Genomic DNA, 15,018 nt, shown 5'->3' on the forward strand with positions numbered 1-15,018 from the left:
TCACAGTTCTACGGATGGCATAAACATGGTCTTGTTTCTACAAGTAAGAACTTTGTTTGTTTCAGCTATGTAACATCCACAGAAATACAAATAACTGTATATATATGTGTGTGTATATATATATATATGTATATATATATGTATGTGTATATGTATATATGTGTGTATATATGTATGGAAATCACTAAATGCCTATATGTATACATACATATATATACATATATGTATGTATACATATAGGCATTTAGTGATTTCCATGCCTACTGCCTTGTAGCATGCCACACACTTTCTGTTCAGTTTGGTGAAATAATTGACAAAAACTAGCTGTTTTTGCTGACAATTTGGTTTGCTTGGCTATTTTTCTTTAGATTTGTACTCATTATGTGCTCATAATTTTCTGGTTTTACTGTTGTTTATTCCAGGTTTTGTTATATTGGATTATTTTAAAAGTAAGATAAATCAGATAAAACAACCAAGACCATGTTTGCATTGAGATTATACTCTGCTTGTCCTTCTTTCATTAATGCTTAACAAATAGAATTTAGATTTACAGACAAACTTTCTTCTGTGAGCTGTAAGAAACGAGGATCTAAGCCTGGAAATTCTGCCCATACCCATTGCCTGTAACAAAATATGTGTTACTCCAGTAATCCAACATCAATAACTGCCACAGTGCAAGACAGGTCTTGCAAGCAGTCTAACAGTGAGTTATTTGATGTTTTTGTGGATTTGGAAAATAATCTCTTTTCTGTTTAAACAAGAAAGCTGGTTTGTCTAATGTCAAATGATTTCTGCATTAAAGCTGCAAGAGCTGTGCTTTCCTTGAAGAACTGTTGGAAAAGTGATCACTGTGCATCTACTACAAATGAAAAAGAGGGAAAAATGGAAGAAAAAACAAAAAGGGGAAGAGAAAGGGAAAAAAACAAAAACAAATGAACAAACATTAACAAACAAACAAGAAAAAACCCACCCAAAATACTGCAGATGTGAAGTCCGTCTAGATCAGAAGCAGCATCACGCAACCAGTGAGTATTCTGGTTACTTACATGTAAGCATAAATTGCTACAATAATGACTGGCCTTTGACCTTAATGATAATGAATCACTCACAATGTATTACTACGTATAGGGTAATTTTCCCAAAGAGATAAAAGGATACATCACTTAGTATCCTGCTTCAGAAATGAATAGTGATTGCACTGGTTTTGCTAAGTCCTTCCTCAGAATCTGTTGTTAGCAGTTACCATAGAATAACAAAACTAGACCCCCTTGGAAACTTTCCAATGAACTGATAATGTCAATTAGTATAATTTATACCTTAGATGAAATGTATGAGAATAGAAATATTTCTAAAGCAGTATCAGTCATGTATATATTAGCTTACAGTCATTACAATCTGAGCTAGAACATAAGGTTGTTCTTTCTTTTTAATTTTTTTTTGTAGCCAATTTATATTTAAGTCAAAAAAAAATAAGATAGAAATTTATTTTAGAGAGCAAATTACAGTTATCTGTGTCAAGTCTTTAGTAACCATGCTTTTCATATAAGCTGGTAAGAGTACTGAGAGATTACATTTGCATCCACAGGATATGACAAATAGGACAGAATCCTGCAACATCTAACCTCTGTATAGCTATTGATGCATCCCACATGTCATGGAAAGCAGTGATCGTTTAAGCTAATTCTACACATCAGTGCCCATTATTTGGGAGAAAACAGAAAGGACTAGCAGGCCTTCATAACTTCCCTTGATTCAGCTCAAACTGGGGCTTTCACTCCACTGGAGAGTGACTGTTGCTGAGTAAACGCACTGAGCATTGCCGCCTGTTCTCACAGGTTGAGGTTGGAACACACCAGTAAGTGGCCTGGCTGCTGCTGGAGCGAGTGGAGAGGAAGGAAGTGGAGGGAGGGCCTCAAAGACCTAGGAGCTGAGTATAACTACAGTAAGTAGCTGGTAGCTGTTCAGTGCCCGAGGAAAACGGACTGTTGTGTGTGCAAGGAAACTGGGGGATGAATCAGAGAAAGTCACACTGCAGTCATGCTGGGTAATGGCAAAAGACTAAAAAATAATCAACAAATGAAAAGTGAAATAGAAAAGCAAACATCATAAAGAAAATGGTCTTCGTGATGAAGTGAGCATTGATGCTGTGCCCTGTGCGTGGGTTTTTGTTTGTCCATTCATCTGTTTTCACACTGAGCCCATTCTCATAGAGCGTTTACATTAGAAAAATGCTTCCAAAAACCTCTGCTGTCACCTTATTTATGGGGCAGATTTAACTAGGGTTATAACAGAAGCAGGCGCATCATGGATGTGTGCTTTCTCTTCGCTCATCTCAGAATAACCTAACACAATCTGGCAGGCTGTCCCTCCAGGATGACATGTTCTCAGCCAGAGGAACTGCGCCTCCTCGTTTCCTAATAAAAAAGGAATGGGAGGCAGTGGTTTGGTTTCACATGGCATTCAGTCCCGTCAGACAGTAAAACAGCAAGATGTTTCTCAGCCATGGGTTAAAAAAAAAAGAAAAAAGCCCTAAACAGTGTGTTGTAAAAGAGCACAAATTATAGGATCATGAAGTAGTAATCTCTGGCGGTAAAATATCTGCTTGGTGGTTGTGTTTGGCTTTGGGTTTTTTTTTGTTGTTGTTTCTGTGTTTTAATGATTAGTTTTCTTTCTGAAGTAGTACGGTTGGTACCAGTTACACATATGCTTTTTGAGTATTAACATGAAATGTAAGTTCATTTCAGGAAATGCTGGAGGGTGGATGTTTTTTCACATCTTGTAATCCTTGTTTATGCTATGCTCTGTCTGTTAAGAAAAATACAGCTTAAGCACACTAACTGAAACAGAAGTTTTATGTTTTAAGGTGGGGTTGTGTTCAGAGAAGTAATTGGTAGCTACATTGCTGAAAAAAAGCAGATCCGTAGTGTGTTATTGAAGGGTCTCAGGGCACTCCAGAAGAAAGGTCTGCAATCAGTTTCTTACTTGGTTATTGTAGCTTGTCATCCAGTGTACTTTACCCTCATGTTTGAAGCTTAAATGGAGCATGAAGTTCTGTATGAGTTGCTTTCCACTGTTTGACATCTTTTACTTGAAGTCATGATTTTGCCCCAAATTTGCTAAATCTCACTCCAGGCCTAACCACTTTGTTTTGTGAGTCTTCTATTAAGACTAGCTCTGGGTTGTAGGGTTTTCACATGTTCCAACTGGCTGGATTTGATGTGAAAATACTTTCACTCTACCCCCTACTTCTTAACTTTTCGCCAGTCTAGTAATGTAAGAGTGAACGTTAAAGGGAAATCAATTAATGGCATATTAAATTCTGTAACTGTTATATTCTTCTAATCCACAAGTCTTAGTTATGCAATGAAAAAATACCATGCTGGTTTCTTATACCCTCTCATGTTGTGTAGTTAGTATTTGCTGTGTAGTTAGTATTTGCTGTCCTGGGAAATTAAGAACCAAACTTATTTTTCAGGTGATACATAACATGACATGCTGCGGAGAACACCAGTTTACCCTTAAATAAAGGTTTATTGTTAAATGCAGTTAATTTTGCATGTTAACATCATTAATGAATATTTTGCTGGTTTTAATAGCATTTATGTTACTGTCTGTTCTGGCTTTTAGGTTGTTAAATTACTTCTTTTATAAACTTCTTCATCAAGAAAGCATTGCTTATCAAATTGCAAGTGTGAAAAAATATGCTCATGAGATTGGTTTCTCACAATCCCTGTGACAGGAAGCTAGATGAATATAGTTGTCCTTCCATTTCTCAACAACTTTCAGAGTGTTGTTTCTTATTTTATCTTGCACTATTTTTTTCAGCTACGTAAGCCAGATATTTTCTCAGCATACTGCCTGGAGAACAAAGCAGGGGTTAAAAATGAAACCTTATGTTTTACAAAATTGATACAGACCACACAACAAACTTAGGTAAATATTGAAAGTAACCACTTCATGTCCTTATATCACAGAATGCATGAAGTATGACTTGTGGGTTAAAGTTGCCCCCTACTGTCTGGTATGATATTTGCATACTGAATGAAATTTCCCAATAAAATCTGAGATTTCGTCTACTACTTCTTTAAAGAACATACCTTAATTCTAAATTTTATGAGTTCTTATGGAGTTATGGTGCATACAAGAGGAGGAAATGAATTCAAAGATTTCTGATCTGCTTAAAGATCTTCCAATACCAGAGTGTGTGGATTAGTGTAAAATCTGAAATGTACTGCAGTCCTTTCTCCATTCTCTCATAAGACCAGTGAAGACCAACAGGCAGCACCAAGCTGATTAAATGCTAATAATAAGTGAGCAGTTTAGTTCTCTTTAGGGATGTACCTGAGTGTGAAGCAGTTCTAGTGTTGATTGCATTGGAGGCATTGGAATTGAAATTATCTTATTCATTTTTTCCTACTTGTTTACTGCAATATAAACTTTGTGGGATTTCACACAGTAGGAGTTTATATATAATTTTGAGGGAATCTGTATCTGTTCTGGATGTTACAAGCCTTTGAAGAGTTTTGGTTTCCAGTTAGTTGGTTTAGATTTTGACCTCTGATTTTTTTGTATATGATAAACATAGTGTATCCTTCTATGATTTTCTGACTTCAGATAATTTTTGTTTGTTCAAATCCTTTTGGACATAAAGGCTTTTATATTTATTTCTTCGTTTTTAAAATGTACTTTTTCAGAAAACTGTAAACTGACATTTTGTTTACCCTTTAAATAGCAATAGAAAGTTCAGCTTAATAATCTGTGGATGATTACAGAGAATTTGTCAACATAACAAGTGAGCCAACAGTTCAAAACCATTATGTGCATAAATGCTTTAAAGAATGAAGAGAAATGAATCTCAAATGCCAAACCACTGGGAATTCTGTAGACAGCATTGTCCTAGTCACAATGTGAGTATGTTTTTATTTATGCTGCAAAAATTGTACTTTGAAAACAACAGCAGTGGTAGCAAAACAAATGCCAGTGTTTGTTTTCAAATTATGTCTGTCAGAACAATTTGCATGTAAGGATCTTAAATTATTCAGTAATAAACACCAAGCACTCTAGCACATGACAACTGATACCACATTGTTGTTATTAAGATTTAAATACCATTTCTGTTGAATATTTTTGTGAAGTAACAGTATTCTCAAATCTAATCTTTGTTTTACAGCTTCTGTAAGGAATCTTTATTGCAGTTTAGAAATGGTAGCACAGAACATTATTTTGTAAAGAAAAAAAATAGGAGAAAATGTATAGCTGCAGTTGGTGAGAGCTGAGGACATATTAATGGCAAAGTGCAACACGACTGAACAAGGACAGGAATTGCAGGGACAGTGGTGCGTTACTGAAGGTAACACATACTCTTTCTCCAAGTCCTTCTAACCCTTGCTGCTCTGCTCTGTGCTGTTTGATTTCAGTATAAGACATGTTTCGCTGGCTAAACGTTTTGCATAAGGGACAACTGAACAAGTTTAAGGAAGATAAATCTGTCTGTATTTACTGAATACTTAGAAGCTACTTCTGGCTTAGAAATATCTCAAGCTGAAAATGGGTAGAAGGTACAAAAGTGTTGAGAGGATGTGCCATTTATTCTTGCTCTGTTGTGATTCTTTAGGTGTACTTAGACATTGCTGAATTCAGGGTAATCAGAGAGATGGACCTTTGGTCTGACTTCTCAGTGGAAGTTGTAAGTCATCTGCTTTGAAACGTGAAATGAAACTTTTCCTGTAAACTTCTGCATCATCAGGCTGTGTACTTGGTTGCCCAGAGGAACTCTTCAGCAGTATACCACGTTCAGCAGTATAGCAGATGCTTTTAAACTGGAAAATGAAATGACATTATGAAAGCTGAAGCGCAATACAAGTCATGGGTTCTAATTACTGAGGTTTGTTTTTTCTTGTCTTCTTTGCATGCCAGACACCATGAACTGTACACAATTTTAAGTTTGGGGTAGCAGTGGAATTTATCTATTCTGTAATCAAGTCGTGACATTATCACTCTGTGGTTTGCTCATTTGCCACTATTTCTGTTGTTCCAGCCACTATCATCGTTTCAAGAATGTATGGTTTAGCATGTATGCTTTGAAGTCATTAGCAGATATGAAAATACATATTTGAACATGCAACTGCTGTGTTGCACAAGTATGAACTTCCTCTCATTTGAACTGTGGTGCAGCTCCAAAATGTTCATTTTAACGAGGTTTCACTGTAAACAGAACATACGCTGTAAATTTATCTGTATTAATTTAAAAAGCATGACAAATGTATTTGTAATCTTTCACAAACTGAGCCAGATCAATTAATGGATCTAATTGAGTAAATCTGAAAAGATGTAGGATGATCAACCTCAAAAGCAGGTATCTGACAATATTTCTGAGGAAAAAAAAGAGGGCAGAAAAATGAGTAGAGAATAAAATAAAGTATTTAACACCCCCCTAAATGTATGGCAAGGAAAAAAATCCATGTCAAATTAATAGGCACATGCTGGTTAAAAAGAAACAAATTCCTCCCTGTGTCAATACATCTACTGTAGTTTGCCATTAAACACTTTCATAATTCCTTTCTTTCTTCACTAGATGCAACATATTTGACTGAAAAGTAGTTGCAATAATGTGAAGTTTTCTGGAAAGCCATGAATACCTTATGTGAGTGGGAATATGTTCAGTTGCCTGTTGCTCCACAGCCATTAATCTGATGAATAAAGAGTTTGCACATGGGTTCACTCAGAGAGTTAACATCTGATTTTACATGGAAATATTTGAAAGAAAAAGTACAGCATTGCCTGAAGCCTGTTAGAGAGACTTTGGAGATTTATTTAATGCAGTTTCTTGCTTTCATTCCCGTTGTCTACTAAGAAAAGTATGCTGTTTTGAAATATAGAATGAAATAAGGGGAAACAAGTCAAACAATGTTTCAAGCAGAGGAAAAAAAAAATGTCCCTTGCCTCAAACACATATAAAACCTGTTTTCAGTGTTCAACTTTTGCTATACTACTTCATTGCTATCAACATTAAACCAGATGATTTCTAACCCCTACACTGATTTATTTAAGATGAAATAAAGGGATGGGAATTACCATAATTTATCAATATGAAACATCCTTTTTTTTATCTAGGATAATCACATCAATAATTCAGTTTAAAATAATTTTTAAAAGATATTTACTACTTATATTTTCCCCATGGAGATAAATGATTGTTGCAGGAGCTACCAGTAAGCTGAATGTCAGAAGTTACTAAGTGAAACTGAGTAACAGCCTGAACAAGGATTTAGAATGATTTTGGTTTCCTGGTGGGTTCAGGAAGTCTTCAGTCATAAACTGTGTGTCTCTCTGTGTTGCTTTTCTCACTAATTTTGAATTTATTGGCTAGTGGATGTTGAGGGTGTAAAAGAGGAGAAGAAATAGGTGGGACAGCTGTATTGGCTGGTGGAATATGCTGGATAATCTCTTATGAGTGAGGTTGTAGGTACACAGCTTCTGACAGTTGCTCTGCCTTTTCCTTATTGCAGTGTACTGTATGTGGATGATTAGAATAATGCTTGATTGGGCTTGTCCTTGCTTCTTCCTGTACTGTTTTTAAGGACATTAAAGAGATACTTGATTGATGCAAAATCTCATGAAACCAGAAGTTGCATTGTTTGAACAAAGTATATATCAAACTATATTCCATATTGGGTTCATGTTGTCTACTTGGTTTGAAGAACAAAATAGTTGTGCTGCTTTCAAACAGTTGTGTTCAGCAAATTGCTCTCTCCCTCAAGTATTTTACAATTAATTTAGATATTTATTTTGATTTAGTAAATTGTCTCAAGCTTGTGTTGAGAGAAAAAAAGCTGCATGCAGTCATTTGTTCTGTCTTATCTCTTTGGTCTGAGATCTGAAACTTCTGAGTGAATTCAATTCCTTAATTATTGTACGTACAGTTTTCTTCATGTGTTCTTTGTTGCTGGTTTGATGGGGGTTTTCTGAGTGAAATTTGCTGACTTGTACAGATTTGTCTAATTGCAGGCAGTTGTCAACTATATCTAAATGGCAGCTGGGTGTCCTTAGAAGATAAACACAGAGCAGTGTTCAGTTGCTTATGTGGTGTTGCCTGTAGAGACCAACTGTCCCACGTGTCTGCAGATAAAGTCAGGACTCTTTAGAGCTGGTTCATGACCCAAGAAAGAGAGCCAAAAGCAAGACAGTAGGGAAGTTTTCTTCTTTGCTTTTAGTCGCTCCTATAGACAGCAAATACTGACTCAGCACATAATCCTCAGCTGCTTCAGAAACTGCTTGGAATGTTTGGCTGTGACTTGTCAGCTAAGCAGCTTCCATAAGAAGGCTTCTTTTTCTTGCCAGACCTTCATGTATTGGAACAAAGCTTGTTTCAGAGCAGGTTTTGTCTTCATTTAGCTTGGTTATTAACTTAGGGAGGTTATGAAAAGATACAGAGGCTCTTCAAAAATGGGGTTTGTTGGCCTGCTGAAGGGTAAGAAATAAATCCACAATGAAAAAGAATAAAATAAAACTGTGAAACAAAACGTTGGTGGGGGAAAGATCTTTAGCTCTGAGCTGCAGTCATGTGCTATAGTGCAATCTCTTATAGCATAATATTTCCAGAATCCAGCTTTTCCAAATGGGTTACTGTTGCGTTGAGATGAAATTATTCTTATTTGGTTTCAAACCCTAGTATCAGAGAGATACAATAGGAAGGAATATTCAGATTGTGGTTTTCAAAAGGGATGTTGACACCCATCAGTTGCTTGTGCGAGCTTTCATTTGCACTTCCTTGATTCATAAAAGAAAACATTCTGTTCACAGATTTTATCCTGTTCTGTTATTAAATTGAATTGATTTCAACTTGGCCTTGCAGAATTTGAATGCTCCTGAATGGCTACAAATCATGTATTTAAAGAGCATTTTGAGTAAGTAAATTCCTTAATGTTTTTAATATCTATTGTCTAGAACAATAGAGGCATCCTGGAGTTAATACATATATGTGTGTGGCAGATGCAAGGCCTGCATGAGGATGTTCAAATCTACATCAAGGCTTGTATCAGCTCAGCATGATGCAGCAATCGAGACTGGCTGTTTGCAGAGCTTTGGCCAGCATTAACCAAAAAAAAAAAAAAAAAAGGCAAAAAAAAGAAAATGCTGGGTTTGCATTCCACAGTGCTGTTGTAAGTCTGCGCCTCTGTAAACCTTCCTTCATGTGGGTGCACGTCATTCTTCAGGCACATCCTTGGTTTAGACTAGCTGTGACTCACATGGATAATGTGTTAATCTGACAGCTAATCTTGCTAAAAGATGGATTAACATCTCTGTGCACTTGACAGAATATCTAGCAAGGGGCATGATTTTCTTTTTCAAATACTTTGCTTTCTTCCAGTGGATTCCTTTACTCACAGGGCCCATCTGCTGAACAAGAATGGTCTATACTTACTACAGCTTTTTGAAAGAAAGATTATTCCGTATGGCCATATAACCTCAAAAATCTTCCTGACTCTTTTCTTCCTGCTAATTGTCATTGACATTTTCATTTCATCAAAGTTAACTATCTTGCTCATAAAGCCATTGAGGATGCAAAAACATCTGTGAGCCATGCCTTGTAGTTAAATACTTCCCAAATCAGCATTAATGGTCAGAGTTTTGCTTATGTTTTTATTTTTTAAGTCTGTATGTATGGAGTGGATTTCTGATTAAGTGAAACGATACTTTCTAATTACTAGCTTTGTCTGAGACAAAACGTGAGAGTAATTAAATCTGGTTTTTGGAAGAGGCAAATTTCTGCGTGATATTGGTACTATGGGCTCAGAAATGACAAAAGAAACTCGTCATAAAACAGGAATGAGATGAAGGTCATTCCATCTGCTGTGAACTAGTCTTGCTGGACTAAGTGAAGTTCAACCTAATTATGTAACATCTTTTCTTCAGGGTGTAGAAGCTGCAGATATGCGATTCAGTCTGTGAGCACCAGGCACCCAGAGATATGCTGCCCAGTTAGATCAGATTTCTTTATAGCTGTGATCCAAGCCATGAAGTGAGAACTCAAAGTAAGTGCTTTCAAACACTGGGGTTATAAGAAGTTTCTGAACTACACCATGCTGCTTTAAATATAGTGATTTTGTCACCATTGTAAATGGTATCACAACTCCTGCTCGTTAAGAAAGTTTACCCTAGTTTTGAGCTATTTAGATATTTTTACTGACATATTAGATTATGCATTATCATGTGAAACATACGAATGTGTTCATATACATGCGTATATATTTAGGACAGGCACTTGTGGGGAAAGTTAGCAACTCTCTCTGCCACTAGTTTTAGTATAGAGCTGATGTTTTCTGTTCTTTTTCTTTCACTTACATATTTTTATACACAGAGATAAATACATCTCTCAACATTGTGTAATATCTAGATCTGTTAGGTTGTATTGTGCATGTAATTACAGATTGAAATAATCATAGCTCACAGATGGGTTTGGGGGCATCTTTTGGATTGGTTACCCTTTAAAAGCAGATTAATCTTACTTTGTTTAGGCAGAGTATGGATCTTTTATTTAATTAGAGCACACAGACTTCTATGATGTTTCATACGATGTATCTTGGAGCACATCTCAGCATCTGGATAGGTTAAATTTAATATAATTCATCTGCACATGAAGAGCTTTCCCTTGCATTGAGAAGGTCATATGTATTAATTACCAGCTACCTCTGTTTTATGACTTTAATTTCATTAAAGTAGCTGGTGAGGGTCATTATCAATCATTTAGTATAATTTTCTGAGTGATAAGAAAACAACTGTTTGCTCATTGGCTTAAAAAAAAGTCTTTATAGACAATTTTGCATTTCATAAATGACCGTGAAACAACTGTTTCAAAATGAGAGAAATTAATAAAATGATGCAGTGCAGTTCAGTACAATGTATTCTTAAACTTATAAGGCTGTATGGCTCCATTGCAACTGAAGGAGATCTTTTGTAATAAATAGGATAGATAAATGGTATTTTTCATCTGAGAATCCATTACTTTGCAATAAACCTGGATACTCCCAAGTGCTTTTGTTATTGACATAACATGTTAACTGAATCAGCAAATAGGTTTCAATTGGATAATCACCTTCATGGCTATTACTGGCATTAAATATGAAATTTATATGAAACGTATAGGGCATGTAATTGACCTGCCTAATCAGTAGTTCAGATTTGATTCAAATTCTGAGTCTATAATCAATTTAAATTTGTTGAACTTGGAAGTACTGGCTACTTCAAGGGGTGATCTGTCCCATTGTGGAGCAATGTAACATGAACTGACAATTGTACAAATTTGCCGTACAATCTGAAGATAACTTTTATAAGCATAAACTAAATAGTAATAATTTTGGATAGATATGGCTTGTAAAACCAGAAGTTTCATAAATGTTTAGCAGAAGTTAACCTCGGGCTGAAAATAAACTTTTCTACCTGTTTGTTTCACATAAATTTAGGGATATGAGGATTTGTGATCGCTTGATAGCTTTTGAATCATCTGCAGTTCATATGCATTTGAGTGTGGCTCAAGAAACCTCCTTGTGACTACAGAAGGCAGCACATGGGCTTGCAGTTTCCTTGAACTGCAGAACCTTAAAGGGAGTGAAATGTACCAATTCAATTCTGTAGTGCAGCACAGAGTCCTTATTTCTATTTTTTGTGTGTGAGCTGTATAGCTTTGTCCTTTTGATCTCTCCTGCTCTTTTGAGAGTGACTTTTGGCCATGCAAACTTTTTGGTATGTGGTGTTTAGAACCAGTCAGATTTGCCAAATGTGATCTGGAGTGATCTGATGAGTATTCCTTAACTTCATAAAATAATAATAAATTTAAAAGTGTTTCTGGTAATTGCAGCTTTTCATGCCCTTACCCTGATTCCAAATAACGATTCGTTACTCATTAATCTTCCATGCATTCTGATCCCCTGAACATTAGTGATACTACTTGCTTCTTGTATGCATCAGAAAGCAAACAAAAATACTTGGGCTGTAGTTGTTCTGCATTTCTGCTTGGTTTTATGGAGGTTTTATTTTGCTGCGGGGAATCAATACTTTGTTTTTTGAATAAGTGAGGCATAGGAAGGAAAGGATTAATTATAGTCGTGAACCGTGTATTGTTAGTCACAGTGGTAACTGTAGACATACTTTACTCCTATAAATAGCAACTCTTTTATCCAACATCTTTCAGTCAGATGGTGCTATGTTCTCTCTCTCCTCCCTGAGACTCCTACAGTCTGTATTTCAGCAATATGTTTTATATGTAATACAATAAAATCCACAATATGTGCTATTGCCTTTCCTTTTAGTACAGTAGCACAAAATCACATCAATTGGTGTAGAGGATGAATAAGAATAGTCAGGTTTGGATTTAATTTTCTAAATGAATTCAGCTGGACTGGCAGCCCTGGAGGTGCCCTAAAGCAGAGAAATTGTTAGAGAAGTTTAAATTAGGTGATAATTGCTGGACACAATAAAAGTTGAACAACAGTTTTTCTTTCCTTCCGGACTTTTGAGGAGAAATGAATTGGCTCTGCAGATTGAGAAACCAGGAAAACAGCGGGCTTCACACATTGTTTGTACTGAAAATTAAAACCTCAATAATGTAAAAATGCTGAAAAGCCTCCAAGTACATTCTGCCAAATTCCAAACTTGTATTGCCAAGAGGGTATTTACTTATGTTATGGCTCCACCTACAGTCATGAGAAAGAAAATCTTATTGATGGCGGCTGCGGATTCTGGGACTCCACTGTTTCACAGTGTTTAATATCATAAACTCTCTCCTTTAATTTGGGTCAGCATTCTTCAAACTGAGCTTCAGTCCAAGTTGAAGTATCCAATCTCTGATTATTTCCAGAAAAGCAGCAAATAAGGTTATGTGTGTTGGTATCCTGGTGTGGTTAGCTTAAATATCAGGTAGTTTTTATCAGCAAAAGGCTAAAAGGCATAGGAAGTCCTATCTTACCTCGTATATTTATTCAGTTCCTTTAAACAATAACCAAGGTTTTTACTCCCTCTATCTTGAGATGCCCTTTAAGGATGTTATTCCTCAGATGATGAGCACCCTTCTAGTATTTTAAATGTACAAATGGGCTTTTTGTATCTTCTTGATTTTGTGCTGCTATGGACCTTAATGTTAAACAGACTGTATGTTATCCTTGACAGCTGACATAGTGCTATTTCATTGTACATTCTTTTGCAATGCAGATGTGAGTTGGAATTTGACATAGGTTTTCCATGTTTTGGAACAGTCAGTCAGAAGAATGAACACCCATTTGTGAGGAAAGTGGAAACTGAGTGAAAAGTAAGTGCAAGTTCTACTGTTGCCTGAATGTTACTCTATCAAATAATTAATCTCACGTGGGTTAATAAAAAAATTGTTTGCTTACAGAACAGAAAAAGTAGGGAATAATACAAAAATCAGGGGAAAGAGTTAAGTATGAAAAATGGTAATAAAAAGTTGTTAGTTTTTAGTTCTTGTGTATGAACAGTTTATGAGAGTTTAGCTACTGACTGCTAAATAGTTGCTAAGGGAAATTTCTTTACATTTCCTATCACAGATAAAGCAGAGAGGCATAAAAATTCCTCAACCTGGCCTCCCGTTCAACTAAAGGAAATAGTCACAGTACTGAGTACTTGGAAATTTTCAAGGTAGGGTGTTTCTATTGGTTTTTCTTTTTTATATCTCTCATGAATACATGATTACAGAATCACAGAATCACATTGTTCTCATGTAGCAGCACAAAAGGAAGCCTAGTTAAAGAGATGGACATGGCCTCTGGTCACTTAAAGTGATGATTTTGTCTTCTTTGGTGTGTCACCATGTTTTACAGGCTGACACACCGCTTTTGCTCTCTTTTCAGCCTAGCCTAGTTGTATTTTGATTTAGGTATAATCCTGATGAGCAGGAACTGGTACATTTATAAACACAGTAACTTTACAGCATGAATTTAAAACTTAATCCAAAGAAATGTGAACACTTTTTAAAACAAGGAAATTATTTAGAGTATACAATCAGTGAGGATAAACTTTCACAATGAAAAGAGAGCTGAGGTTGTCAAAAATCTTGCCAGCTCTTTGGATGCACACATGTGTTTAGAGTTTTTAGGCCTTCTATTACAAAAGGTTCATTTGTAGATTGGCCAAAATAGCAAAACCACTACATAAGTTGGGCAAGGAAAAGAAACCATTTCAGTGATCAGCAGTGCGTGATTTAATATTTTGGGAGTCAAAGAGGCTCTTGTGATTGCTCCTGTTTTACTCTCTGTGCGTTTCAAAAACCCTTTCATATTGAGCACAGCTGCTAACACTTACAGTTTGGGGATTGTGTTGACACAGGAACACAAAGGGTTTGAGATATTGCTAGCTTATTGCTAGGGTGGGAGGTCAGGGGGAGGGCATGGAGGGGTAAGAGTTTTCCAAAGACAAATAATTGCAAGAGTAACTCATGGCTGAGGTTAAAGACTATTTTTGTAGTTGGAAATTTATGATCAGGACAGAACGTGCATCTCATTCAGTGATTCAATAGATTCAGGTATCTTGAGGGAAACTTGGCAGGCAGTTACAGATCTACCGCAGCATGCCACAAACTTGAATGCAATGATGGCAAAGCTACTGATGGATTCATATGGCATTTTGATTGCTAGTTGCAAGTATTTCCATAAACATGACAGTAGAGAATTGGTTGTTCAAAGGAATGAGTGAACTTGGGAATAGCAGCTTTTGTTTATATTTTGGTCCCATGAGTTGCTGAAAGTAGAATCTTGAAACCTGTGCTGAAGATGGACAAGCAGCTGATAAAGTGTTGGGTTGTTTTTTTTTGCCACTGGCATTTTGCATTTTGTGCTTGGCCTGAGTCAGGTTCGCACAATTCAGCAACTCTGAGAGTTCTCATAAAGTGTCTGGTAAGAAACCAAGAGGTTGGCTAAATGGAAAGGGTAATTGCACTGGGGCTGAGGCTGAAGATCTAAATTCCTTTACTAAGCTTGTCAAGTTGTCTGATTTGTAGAGAAAGACAAG

The 15,018-nt window shown here is 36.2% G+C and overlaps 1 long non-coding RNA gene across 7 annotated transcripts in view; it reads left to right on the forward strand.

The window, feature by feature from the left end:
- The first annotated feature begins 919 nt into the window (after positions 1–919).
- Positions 920–15,018, forward strand: part of LOC107319220 — a 28,965-nt gene continuing 14,866 nt past the window's right edge. For 3 of the 7 annotated variants that reach the window (XR_004308617.1, XR_004308620.1, XR_001557683.2), the window contains exons 1-9: positions 920–1,025; positions 1,836–1,942; positions 3,826–3,933; positions 4,733–4,907; positions 5,171–5,350; positions 5,615–8,906; positions 9,916–10,034; positions 13,207–13,303; positions 13,560–13,650. This is a non-coding gene — a long non-coding RNA (uncharacterized LOC107319220). The remainder of the gene's footprint in view (positions 1,026–1,835; positions 1,943–3,825; positions 3,934–4,732; positions 4,908–5,170; positions 5,351–5,614; positions 8,907–9,915; positions 10,035–13,206; positions 13,304–13,559; positions 13,651–15,018) is intronic. The other 4 variants (XR_004308618.1, XR_004308622.1, XR_004308619.1 and 1 more) reach the window with 4 other exon arrangements.

The sequence above is a fragment of the Coturnix japonica genome, chromosome 11 (assembly GCF_001577835.2).
Source record: "Coturnix japonica isolate 7356 chromosome 11, Coturnix japonica 2.1, whole genome shotgun sequence".
Lineage (NCBI taxonomy): Eukaryota > Metazoa > Chordata > Aves > Galliformes > Phasianidae > Coturnix > Coturnix japonica.